The sequence below is a fragment of the Emys orbicularis genome, chromosome 1, assembly GCF_028017835.1.
Source record: "Emys orbicularis isolate rEmyOrb1 chromosome 1, rEmyOrb1.hap1, whole genome shotgun sequence".
Taxonomy (NCBI): Eukaryota; Metazoa; Chordata; order Testudines; family Emydidae; genus Emys; species Emys orbicularis.
The window spans coordinates 329,970,029-329,982,061 of NC_088683.1; the positions used below are offsets into that span (position 1 = coordinate 329,970,029).

Here is a 12,033-nt window from a genome sequence, read left to right on the forward strand (position 1 = left end):
AAGAGCTATCTTTTTTGAGAGATCCATCCATTAACCAAAAGTCCCTCCCCTTCTTAGTTCTGGGGCGGAAGACTTATACCGGTGCAAGATCTGCAGTCTGGTGGGCTTCTCCCAAGCACTTTAAACAAGAGTCGTGGGGATCGCCCCTGGGCACAGGCTTCTGACAGGATCTGCATAGTTTGACAATTGAGACTGGGGCATGTCCCGGTCGGGGAAGAATATGGTTGGGGGAGGGGGAAGAGACCCTAACAGAAACTTATCTAACTATAATACTACTTTAAAACACTAACACTACTAAACTAACTATTTACAGGATACAAAGAGAAAAGTCCACTAGGGGATCGCTTGCCGTAGCATGAGAGAAGGAAGCAGATCCAATGACTGTCACCGGTGGTAAGAAGGAACTGAGGAGGCAGTGAGTTGTCAGGGACTTATACACACCACCATGAAGGCATAACTCCAGTGGGCTCCACAGCCAACCCAACAGGTATCACTAGGGGAAAAATCTTCCAACGACTGTGCACATGGCATGTGCACACCTACTTGGAATGGACATGAGCAAGCACTCGAAGAAGAATGAAAGGCTATTATCGCAGTCAAATGAACCTTAATCAAGCTACCTGATACACACATTTTCTTCAGTTGTAGCAGGTAATCCAGAACAAGTGAAAGTGAGGAAGATTCACGTGTGAATCGCGGATGTCCACACCAACAGCTAAATCTTTACCACTTCTGAAGGTAAATACTATGAGTAGATTCTTTCCTGCAGTTTAATAACACCTGCTGTACCTCTACCAAATTGGTAGACTCTATCCCTGAAACCATCAAGGAGCCAAGCCTTGAGGCAGAAAACTTCCAGGTTGGGATGAAGCATTCAGCCAACATCTTGGGAGAGAAAATGAGGGGTCATCGTTGGATGAGGAGACAACTGAAGCAGATAAGGGTACCACATCTGTCTCAGCCTCATTGGGACTATTAGGATAACTCTGGCTTTGCCCTGCCTGATCTTATTCATTTCCTTTAAAATTAGAGGCACCTTATATTAGAAGTGATCCTTGCCTATCATGAAACACAAGTATCTTCTGTGAGATAGGTGTATTGCAATATGAAAATATGTCTTGTAAACTGAGGACTGAAAACCAATCCCCTGGGTCTAATGAAGGCATTAACAGGATCACAGTCATCACCCTGAATTTGAGACTTTACAAATTTATTTAGGAGCCTAAGAACTCAAAATCAGTCTCCACCTTCCATTTTTCTTTGGTACAAGGAAATAGCTCGAGTAGAAACTCTTCCTTCTTTGTCTAGGAGCGATAGTGTGTCCTGTTCAACAAAAGGGGGAGTCTATTTCTTGTCTGAATAGGAGCTTGTGAAAAGGGTACAGGGAAGGACGATGGGAAGCGGGGAAGGATGTAAAGAGAATGGTGTAGTCTGATGCAACAATCTCCAAAACCCATCTGTCTGTAGTAATTTGCTCCAATGCATGTCGAAAATGGGAAAGAAGGGGAAGCAGGCAAATTGTTGCAGCTGGCAAACTAATGAGTGGGACAGATCTGAACTCTCAATCGCTCTGTCAAAACTGGTGTCTTGACAATGAAGCTGGTTGCTTCATTACACAGTGCCCATGATCAGCAGAGACTCCAGTTCCTCTGAAACAATTAAGTCTCTTGAGTATCTAAACTCTTGAGGTACCAAATGGAGTGTTGGTACCGGCACGCTGGTCTCAATAGAAGTGGACAATATCAAGGAGTTAGAATGCTTCAATGGGGGCACTGATGGAGGTGGATGCTTCAATTTTTACCTTATTGAGGAACCCATCAAGGGGTGTATCGATGGTACCAGTCTGGATGAACGTGTCTCCTTTCCATCTCCATCATACCTGGCCAGTACCGAAGCTGACTCAGAGTTGTTTCTGCTCTTAGAAGAGCTTTGGAGTTTTCTAGCCCTGCCAGTACTGGGAGGAACCTGTAGCCTATATGGTACCAGGTAGAAAAGCTGACTATTTCAAAATCATCAACTTAGAGGGAGACCGAGGTCTTTTTGGAGCAGATGCCTTAAGAGGTGAGTCAGCGTTCCTCTTCCTGCTGGAGGTCTCTAGATTCTTCCCCTTTCTGGGAGAGTGTTGAGCCGAGGTCAAAGGGGCACTAGATCTGCCCGCAGACTGATGTACAGGGAGGGTTCTGCCAGCTGGCTCTGAAGCAGGATGAAAGGGCGCTCCATCATAAGAAGCCTGAGCTTGATCTCCCAGTTCTTCCTGGCCCTGGATTTAATGGCTAAACAGAAGTTATATTCCCACAGGATGTGCAACTTTCCTAGACAGCAAATGCACTTGGAGGTGCAGTCGCTAACTGTGATGGCCTCCCAAGCAACCATGGTAGTGTTTGAAGTCTGAAGAGTCATGCATGTCCTCCTGAGGAAGGCAAGCATCTCCAAATGGAGAAGAGAGGGGAAAAGGCATTCCTCTCACTAGTAAAACTAAAACTACTAACAACAACTATACTGAGCTAAACTGACACACTAAGCAAAAAGTTTTAATTTGACAAGACATGCTCAAGGCAGACACACTAAAGTTCCGTCTCAGGCCGAGGCAACTGAGAAAAATTGATAGCAGTTTGTCCACGCAGCCCTCTATAGCCTCAGTGCGGGGCCAGAGGATGTGTAGGCTACACACAAGGACCCAATGAGTACAGCTAGTGAAAATCTCCAACCGACAGCAAATGGGTGTATGTGCACCTTAACTGGAGCACCCATAGGGACACTACTCAAAGAAGAAGGGGGTCAAGAGAGCAAGATGCTTTCCTGAGGGTCTGAATGTCAAGTGCCTCAGAGAACAAGGAAAATAGAGAAACAAATACCAAATGGTATTTGGGGGACTGGTACTAGAATGGTAGTAGATTGTTTCTTGTATTAACAGAGTCTTCTGTGAATTTAGCTACAAGTGGTGGTAAAGCATTAGGAGGCAAGGGCAACCTGCGCTTGTACACGGAAGAAATTGTAAATAGTATGGTACAGTATTACCCAATGCCTTTAGAAAGACGATGGGGAATATTTTGTAACTTTCTTCTATCCCCCAATTCCCCTAACAAGTAAAAAATTTAGAGTATCTGATGACATTTTTAGATCTGATAGTGGACATGGGGATAGGACCTCGATCTTTCAAGTTGACGCTCCATAGCTGGTCCATATCCCAAGAGGAATCTGAAAGTACAGAAAGCATTTCTTATCTTTCTAGAGGAGAAAGCAACCATAACCAGATGTATTGGCTGTATAGGAGAATGAAAAATCGGGGAAAGTTTAATCTAAATTTGATGGCAACATGCCATGGTTTCTGAAACTCACTGACTAAATTGACCATATTTTGCAGCAGCTCAAGGTAAATTAATGGAGTTTTTACTGAACATAAAAAAAAGAACAGTACCATATCTTTAGTGACTGTGATGCTTCTTCAAATTTTTTTCTGTCCCTAAATCTTCAATACACTACTTATTTTTGTACTGACAAGGCATAATTGTTTACAGAAATTATTTGGGGGAACTAAGATTTTGGTGGCTAGATAGGAGAAAATTTACACTTGCAGCAGTTCAATGGGATAAGGATATTAACTGTATAGTTCTGCTAGAATGAACAGAAATTAAAGTTGGTATTTATATTGCCAAAGTTGCATTTCAAAGATAACAGCTATTAGAAAGAAAGGGCAGTTCACACCTCACATCTTTGTTTAAAAAATTATCTAAATTCAGGAATACACTGCATATTTTACTGTTCACTCTTGAAAAGATCTCTTCACCACCATAAAGGCTTTAAACACTTTAAAAATGGAAGATTAAATCCTAGTAAACTCTGCAACAAGTGGTAGCTTTTGCAGCTAAACTTAGCACCAAGGAAAGCACAATTCTCTCTCAACAGAATAGGAACAAAGAAAGCTTGTCTTGTTCATGATATTGAGGATGTAGGTGGGAAAGACTACAGATTACATGAGACTACAAGATGAAGAGGAGAGTCAAGGAACTCAACGTGCCCAGTGAAGTCCCCTGTGGTGGTAAGTCTGAAAGCTGTCAAGAAAGAAGGGGGCTAGCAGTAAACCAGAGTCTGAGAAGAGAGGAGTGCGATAAATGGAGAGAAGTTCAAAAGAGGAGACTAAGGGATTTGAGGAGAAAGGTGAGTTTGCCTTCTGCTTCTATGGCAGCCTCAGGGAAGAGGTGCTGCACAGATGCTCAATGCAGATGCTGAGTTCAGTGCAACTGGAAAGATACCAGAGTTTGAGCAATATGAAAGATCTGTCCGAGTTTGCAGCAAATGATTTCCGGGGGCCAGTTGGGCCAGTATAGGAAGGGCAACGTGTATCAAGGATATTGGGACTGAAGGGGGGAGGAGGGACAAGCCCACAAAGTATCTGGGCATACTTTCTGCACAGGTTTCAACCTGAAGCACTAAAAAAGAATAGAGAAGGGAGGCCCATTCCCTTAAGAACTAAAGATCAGGACGATCTTTAAGATTTTAAATGAGCCTCATGATACTTTATCCATATTCTGCTTTTTGAATACTTTGGGGTTTGACAATTCACGTAGGAGTGGACTAGTAGAGCTTCTCCCCAGGCAGTTAAGATTTCAGCACAATTTGGAAAGTTACATTATTCCTTTGATTAAACATATTTATAATCATACTTCAGACTGCCACGTATAACAGTTAAATTACTCAACCCTCCTATATTAGATGCCAACAGTCAGAGAAATTAAATCGGGAAGATTAGGTAATCCTATCCCTTCCCTTCCCAAAGCAATGTAGTGTTGGATTAATAGGGCTCATACCCACAGAATGAAAAACTCTCCCAAATGCCCAGCCACATTAGCATCTATGCAAAATAATAAATGATAAGCATTTTAATAGCAGAACTTATGTGCATGACACTGTACAGACAAGGTCCTTAATTCAAAGAGTTTATAGCCTAATTTGAAGGTTCACAGAGCATGGTGTGATCGAGGACACCAGATAAACCCACTTGCAGTACTGTTCTGATGAGAGCAATATTTTAAGGTTAGTTCAACACGTTTGGTTTTTGGTCTTTTATGGGCATGATCAGGTGGGAAAGGAGAAAATAGTGCCAGTGTGCAAGTTAAGAGAGCTGGAAGATGGAAGTTCTAAGAGGGATTTCAAGGAGAAGAGAGGTTGCTTGGTGAATAGGTAAAGCAAAGACCCTTCCAGGCACAGGGACCAGAATTTTAAAAAGTAAGGAGTTGTGAGTGAGAAAAGATGAAACATTAAAGAAGAATAGACAAAGCAGAGAGCATGACAGAAAAATAGATTCCTTTCATGCTGTACTTGTCACAAATGAACCACTAGGAGGGGCGGGAGATGTGTAGCTTTTAGTTTTGCAGCACGTGTGTTATGGTGATGGATCTTTGTTTAAACAAGGAATACAACCAGAAGCCCTGTCACTCCTTTACAGTTCTCACTCACATTTGAAAGGAAGGCTATGACTAGATAAAGAAGTGGGATTAAGTCCATTCTCTCACTTGGAAATCTCTAAATGGCTTGTGCTCAGTTGGTTAGCTCTCACCACAACAGGCAAGATGGAACAGGTTTTAAAGTAAGCCTCCACAAGTCGAGTGGGGCTCTCCCCCTTTTTCCTGTCAGCATACTAATGACCACGATTGCTGGGAAACAGCCAAGAGTTAGGTCCAAATGCACATTCTAACAAGGGGGCAGGGAAAGAAAGAGTACTCTGCATAAGAAAAAGAAGCCAAATTCAAGACACTAAAGGGGTGTTCTGACCTGGAAAAGGGATCAAATGTTAACTCATGTGATGAAAGGACAGAGAGAGACGGAATTGGTACTCAGGCCAGGAACCGAGAATAGGCCTGGTCTGCAGTACAAAGTTAGGCCAATGAAAGACAGCTGTCAACCTAGTTGTGTATGTGTCTACACTTAAATTAATCTCCCACCACTGTAAGAGCCCCATTATGCCAACACAGTACCACCACCTCCCTGAGCAGCATAGAGCCAAGATCCATGTACTTAGGTCAACACAGTACATGTAGACACTGTTACTTATGTTGACTCCAACTGTCCTCCAGCAGCTGTCCCACAATGTCCTATACTCACCATTCTGGTCATCGTTGTGAACTCTATTGCTCACCAATTTTTGAAATTCCCTTTCCTGATTGCCTGGCTTGGCAACCACACCTAGCAGCTCTACATTATAGATTGCAACAGGCCAGCTGACCACACTGGCTACACACTCCAGATGGGGTCCTGCCTGTAGTAGACATGAGATATTGGATCTCTTAGGTCTGTGGAGAGAAGAGGTTGTGCAGGCACAGATCCAAACCAGCTACAGAAACACTGACATCTACGAGCAGATTGCTCATGGGATGCAGGAGAAGTAGTATAAATGGAGGAGAGCAGCAGTGCCATATGAAACCAAGGAGCCGTGGCAGACATACCAGAAGGCTAGGGAGGCCAACAATTGATCCAGTGCCAAGCTGCAGACCTGCCGCTTTTATGAAGAGCTACAGGCCATATTCGGTGGAGACCCCATCACCAACCCCCACAAACACCCCCCCCCCCAGCACAGTGGATACCTCCAAGGAGCCCAAATCACAGGTCCCTGCCGTGAACAGTGAGGCTGAGGAGGTGGTAAGGGATGAGGAAGAGGAGGCGGCATATGGGGGTTGGGTGACCGGCAGAATCCAGTAAGCAGTGAGCCACAACCTGTTTTTGACTCCACCTCAGTCTAGCCATTCGAGCATGGGCTAGGCCAATGCAAGGAAGGAACCTCAGGTCAGTGTGTAGATAAACTTTCAATTACAGGGATGTCCCCACCCAAAGTAGCAGGATATAGCTTTTGACTTTCATTAATTTACTTGATTTGAAGACATACTGGTACAACCAAGGGAGCTGCTATCTGCTTTTCATTCCCCTCTAGAGTTAGGCAGGGGAGCCCATGAGGAGCAGTTTCTTTATGTACATAGTAATGGGGCCCTTGAATCCTCCTGAGAGATCTCAATTAAACTTTCATAGAGGTACTCTGCAATCCGCTGCCAAAGATTTGAGGGCTGCCTTATTTCTTCCTTTGTGTTAGGACACTTTCCAAAGCCACTCAGCGGTAACTTCAGCAGGCACCATTGCAGTGTATGGGTGGCTTCAGGACGCCAGCAGCAGCTGTGCTCTCTTCTCTGCCTTTGCTACCCTCCAGAGTGAGATATCAGCTAAAATCACCACTGCGGTCTTCAGGATGTTCCCCTCCATAACCACAGAATGCCTCAGCCAGATAAGGAGGATAAGGAAGAGAACTCAGGATGACATGTTCAATAAGATCCTGCAAGCCAGTGCTGCACTGGACTGTGAGCAAAGGGCCTGGAGGATGAATATTGTAGACAGCCTGGAGAAAAGAGTGGAGAGGAGAAAGGCCTAGGAGTCCCAGCAGGAAAAGCATAGGGAAATGCACCAGGACATGATGGGGCTTCTCAGACAGCACAGATAGATGCCACAGCCTCTGGTGGACCTGCAGGTTCAACAATACTGGGCTCACCTCCCTCTGCAACCCATTAAGAACTCAAAATCGGGACCTCCCCATAGCCCCACAACATTCCACAAGGCATCAGGGGTCATCATTGCACTACCCCTACCCCTGCACTGCAGGGGACACTGAAGACAATCACAGCTTCAAATACACGTGAAATACATGGTTGGTGTATCTGTAGTTGAAATGGACATGAGTGTTCTTTCCCCTTGGGTAAGTTCTGTTCTATTAAGTTAAGTTTTATGATGTTTTGAATGTTGTTGTTTATTTTTTCATTGCACGGGGTTTTTTGCACTAATTTTGTTACAGAATAAAATTCTATTATTTGGAACATAATTAATCTTTTATAGTTCACAGCATATGCTGCTGAGCACTCAGCAGTTCTGAAAGTAACCAATTACCATCACACAACTCAGAGGATCAGTCACAAACAAAATTAATAGGTGCATTGACAATGTTATCTTCCTACATGTACAATAATCACTACACAATTCCTACCAGGCCACAAAAGTGCAGGCCCAGATAGAGCACACTACAGCAATACAATTACTCTGGCTCACTGTTAAAATGATCTGTCAAAGCCTCCCTGAGCTGTATAGCTCCACATTGAACTCTTCTAATAGCCCTTGTGTCTGGCTGTTCAAATTCAGCAGACAGCCACTCCACCTCTGCCCTCCACCCCAGTGGAAACTTCCCTGCCTTTGCTTCATAGATATTATGCAGGACACAAGAGGCAGTTATAACCATTGGCATATTTTTCTCACTGAGGTCCAATCTTTTAAGTAAACACCAGGGCCCCCTAAAACAACTAAAAGCACATTCAACTGTCATTCTGCACCTGATGAGCCAGTAGCTGAATCATTCCTTGGTATTGTTGAGATGGCCGATGTACAACTTCATGAGCGAAGGGAGCAAGAGGTAAACTGGGTCCCCCAGGATCACTATTGGTATTTAAATATTCCCAATGGTAATCCACCGGTTGGGGAAAAAGTCCCTGCTTGTAGTTTTAACAGCCCTGTGTTCTTAAAGATGCAAGCATCACACATCTTCCCAGACCAGCCCATACTGATGTCAATGAAGTGTCCCTGGTGAGCCACCAATGCTTACATAACCATAGAAAAGTAGCCCTTTCAGTTAACGTACTCAGTGGCAAGGTGATCTGGTGCCAAAATAGGGATGTGTGTGCAGTCTATCACTCTATTGCAGTTCGGGGACCCCACTGCTGCAAATACATCCACTATGTCCTGCACACTGCCCAGAGTCACAGTCCAGGAGGCAATTAATGACCCTGCATGCTTGCATGACAATAGCCCTCCAGGGTGGATTTCCTGACTCCAGTAGTAATCGGGCCTTGAACGTTTCCACGCTGATCACCACTCGCTTCTCCACTATTAGTGCAGCTCTCATTTTGGTGTCCCTGCATTCGCTGGGGTGATTTCGGCACATAGATCCAAGAATGTGGCCTTGCGCATCCAAAAGTCGTGCAGTCACTGCTCGTCATCTTAAACCTGAATTACAATGCGATCCTGCCAGTCAGTGCTTGTTTCTTGGAGCCAGAAGCAGCACTCTACCATCTGCAGCTGCTCTGTGAATGCCACCAACAACCTTGGTTCTTGCTATGTCCCACAGCAACCTGTCCTCTAAAGAATAGTCATGTTCCCCACGCATTCGGTTCTTTTTGCGGCTCTGCAAATACTCCAGGATCATGCATCTGGTGCTTACAATGCTCATGACAATAGTGCAGAGCTGTGCAAGCTCCATGCCTCTGTCAGAGATGGTGGACAGTGAGGACGGTCATGTGGGATTGTAGGATTTTGAGAAAAAGGCACAAAATTATGGGATACAGATAACAATGAGATGAACACCGTTGCAACTGGGAAGTTGACCCCATGCTCCCAGTCACCCCTGAGGGACTCATTTCAGCCCCATCATGGATTGCCAAAACTTTCCAAACGCCTATTACCAGAGAAATTCTCCAGTCTCCACTTTGCCTTTCTAAATCTTTATTTTGAATAAGCAAAAGTCACTCCACCCTGAGATGAATGCTGCAGAGCCCGAGATTGCTCAATAAGAACTGAGGATTTCTAAAATGGTGCCCTGGCAAAGAGTTAGGTATATGTATGTTTGGATTGGGAGAATAACAGCTCTGAGGTAAATGAAAACAGTGAACATGTGCAAGATTGCTGGCTATGGAGCATGTGCAGTAAGGGATGATAGAGAGGAGTTAACTGAGCCACTAGCTGGTCACAGCCCACTCATACCGGTCACAACTTGTTTTGAAAGGTCAGAGCTGTCAATCATAATTCTGAGATAACAGTTTGTACTGAACGGGTGAAAATGGGTAATTGCTTAAGGGTATATAAGGAAGTCCCAATAGCACAGTATAAAAAGGCAGACATTTAGAGGAGAGCAGTCAGTTGATGGGGAGAGAAGAAGAAGATCTGGACCGGAGAAAGAAGGAGAGTTTCGATCGGAAGACGATGGAGAACTGAAAGCCAGCAAAGGGAAAGCTGCTGTAAAGAAGTCAGAAAAGCTGCTGCAGAGAGAGAGAGACGAAAACCAGATCAGAGCAAAGCTGACTGACCAGGAGCTGGACAGCAACAGTGATTAAAAATTTAAAAAGCAGCAACAGTGATTTTAAAGGGATACCAATGGATTTATAAAGTAAGCTTGCCAGTTTTTGATACGTTTAGTATAGTATTTATTATGTGTATGGTCAGAGAGAGAGAGAGAGAGAGAGAGAGAGAGAGAGTGTGTGAGTGTCTGTGTGTTTTAATTGCATTTTATTTATGTAAAACAAAGTAAAATTTAAGATCTGGTGTCAGCAGTTTGTTACAAACTGGCCACTTGTAACAAATGGCTTCGCTTAGAATCATTTGAACTATATGCAAGGGGTGGCCAAACTGCAGCTCTTTTACAGTTAAAGTGCGGCTTGAGGACCACCCTCTAGACTCTCCCTCCCCCCCGTATTCTCCACCTACCAGACCAGGGAAGGGGGCGGGGGGAAGGGTCGGGTCGGCGGCGCTCAGGGTTTCTGCCCTGCAGCAGGATGGTGGGTCTTGGGACTTCATCCCTGTGGGGCACATCTGCCGGGGCTCGGAGCTTCACCAGAGAGGGACTGAAGCCCCGAGCCCGGGCAGGCACACCCTGCAGGGCTGAAGCCCTGAGCCCTAGCAGACACGCCCACCTCGTGAACGTCTGAAGACTATCGTATGCGGCTCAGAGAGTCTAAATCTGGTCACCCCTGCTATATGCTATTGTAGTTTGAATGCTCTTTAACTTGTAATAAGGGATTGGTGTCAGGGATTTTGTGCTTTGTTTAGGATTTTTAGATCATATTGTTGTAGGGCTTATTAGTCATTTTAATAAAAAGATACTTTGTTTTGGAAAGAACACTGCCTGTGTCAATTACTTTATTGGAAGGTTATATCTGTGTCCTTTAGTGTTTCCTTAACAACCCCGAAAACTTTTACCTTGGGAAGAACAGATTAAGGGGACAATAGGCAGGTTATTATAGTAGAGTCCCAAAATTCATTTTTCAGGGTAACAAGCCAGTGCACCCGACAATAGTGAGTTGCCCACGGATACCTTGCAACGCACTCTGCATTGATAGTCCTGGTGATCATGCGCATCACTGACACAAGGAGCCAAGTATGCACGTACACAGTGATGTACTAACTATGGCAGCTGTATACAGACTTAACTTCAATTGGCATGACTTTGTAGTGTAAACAGGCCCATAGTGCTACAATGGCAGATGCAATCTAGTAAAAACAGGCACACTTGAATTCAGTCAAGCTTAGACTGAGCTGGCTAAGATGAAAGATATGGTTGATATCATGACCAAGATAACTGCACTGGTTTGTGACCAAAAATGAGAATGCCAGGCCAGTGCCTGAAACCCACCAGCAAACCTAGGCACAACCAGGCACTGCCACTTCCTTGAGAGGATCTTCTCTTGACTGGTTTGTGGAAACAAGGAAGACATATTGGTCACAGGTACAAATTAACAAGAACCAAAAGATGATGTCACTTCTCTTGTTAGAGATAGTTATACAATGGACATATTCGGGGGTTGTTTCAACCTGTAGATAAGGATAATATTAGAATTGGTAATATTCCCCATTGTAACTACAGGGAACACCTGCCCAAACCAGTAATAAAGGTAAAAATGTTTAACTGCATGCACTGTAACTTAGTGTAATAACAGTTTTCCTTTCAGTTTCTGTGATCATTACTTTAACCATTTTACATCTGTCAAGGATGCTCCAACTTACTGTAAGTCGCTTCTTCAAGACGTGATGCAGGCACACATATTCCACTTAGGTATTTATGTAACCCTCTCTTAGTTGCGTCACACCAAATGCTTGGAAATGAGTCTCTAATGCAGAGGGGACGGAGGGTGGGTCATGTAATACACATCTACATAACATTGTGAAGAACCGCAGCTACAGTAAATAACCCGTTTCTTCTTCAAATAGATGCAGCCATGTATTCCACCTAGGTGACTC

At 44.2% G+C, this 12,033-nt stretch overlaps 1 protein-coding gene across 2 annotated transcripts in view; it reads right to left on the reverse strand.

The window, feature by feature from the left end:
• Positions 1–12,033, reverse strand: part of ZMYM2 (zinc finger MYM-type containing 2) — a 185,168-nt gene that overhangs the window by 92,124 nt on the left and 81,011 nt on the right. The window lies entirely within an intron of this gene.